At 33.8% G+C, this 1624-nt stretch overlaps 1 protein-coding gene across 1 annotated transcript in view; it reads right to left on the reverse strand.

The window, feature by feature from the left end:
- The window catches only part of LOC118737420 (homeobox protein slou), a 128552-nt gene that overhangs the window by 87795 nt on the left and 39133 nt on the right, over nt 1-1624 (reverse strand). The window lies entirely within an intron of this gene.

Here is a 1624-nt window from a genome sequence, read left to right on the forward strand (position 1 = left end):
ATTTAATAAGCGTTTATATAAGCATATGCATGTAGGTATATATATATATATATACATACATATGTATGTATGTATGCGCATGTAAGCAAACGCATTTATGCATAGACGCTTGTAAATTTCTTGAAGCGCAATTATGGCAAATCGAGCATCGAGTTGTGTTCCATTTGGCAATTTGCTAATTTGCGGCAGCGTCGGCTACATCTAATTTATTGATGGTGTACTGGAGAAGCGAATTAGCGTACTGGCTGCGTCGTCAATTATGCGCTGATTAAAGTTGTACAATTCTACTTTTTGAAATGTCTACGAAGTTGAAGTACACTGAAAATATAAGTAAGCCATATCATGTTTGATTTAAACTTAAACATTTGTACATACAGCCTTGACCATAAGTATTAGGACCCCAATATTAATGATTCTTTCATTTTTGAAAATGAAATATGGGCTATTTTTACAAAAAAAAGCACGAAATACACCAGAAACAAAACTTGCTTTAGGTTTCTTATAGTTCCTGAACCAACCATGTTTTTTATTAAAAAGAAAAAACCCGTTATTTTCGTATTTGATCCACTTATCTATTAAAAACTTGTATTTTTTCGTCAGATTGTAAAAATCGGACGTGTTTTGAAAAAGAGGTTTATAGATCTTTAAAATAATGTATAACAATGTACTGTTGGACTTCGTTTGCTAGGGGTTTTCACCGGGTAATATTTGAAAATCTCATATTTTTCTTAATTGTTTAAAATTTAACCATCGCTAATTTATAAAGTTTCTATGAAAGTGGCCAAATATGTAGTATTCGTCTAAAAGTACATTTATTTTCAAACAAATCGATACTTTAGTCAATGAAAACTTAGCCCCCTAAAGCACCGCGAATGATTCAGTGATGGTTATGTTTTCTGGATAACATAACTTCTTTGCGGCTTTTACCATTTCTTATGAAGGATATATGTTTGAGCTACCCTGTTCGCCATACTTTCTTATTACATTGTACCTCTCAGTTGATAAATCAGCATCTATAATCAGCGCAAGGGCTTCATCTGGAGGGTACCGTTTCGGAACAGCACTTTTAATTCTACATCTCTTCATAACAGTACCTCTTTCTGGAGAGGCGTTAAATAGTTCTTTTACAATTCCGGCAGAGTCTCGTTTACCTGCAGATCGGATTTTCATTTCAGCTGCCATAAAGAGCTGTTCATTATATGCATTTCTTCCTAGCTCTATTGATTTTCTAGCTTTTGTCCGTGAAGAAGAATCATTGAAATCTTTAGTTGGCCTACCAGCAGTTCCTTTGTCCCTCGATTTTATAATTATTGACGGTATGCATATTTTTGTCTTTAGCCATTCACTATTATTGTCTAAAAATCGTTTTTTACCCTATATGCTTTAACCCACCTGTCTTTAAAATTTTGACTTAAACGCTTACAAAACACGCCAAGTTTTTCGTTATCAATTTTTGTGTGTGAGCCACTGCTTATGTTACTCCTCATATGTTCAATAATAGAAGCACAGCGACCTTTTTCAATAGTATTTAGCCAAATATCGAATAGTTGATGGTTGATTAATTCACAGGACATTGTAATTTTTAATCAGAAATATCGGAGATGTGAACCGCTGCAGGCTCCTT

Source organism: Rhagoletis pomonella, unplaced genomic scaffold (genome assembly GCF_013731165.1).
Source record: "Rhagoletis pomonella isolate Grant_MI unplaced genomic scaffold, Rhpom_1.0 Rhpom_scaffold_00004, whole genome shotgun sequence".
In the NCBI taxonomy this organism is placed as follows: Eukaryota; Metazoa; Arthropoda; class Insecta; order Diptera; family Tephritidae; genus Rhagoletis; species Rhagoletis pomonella.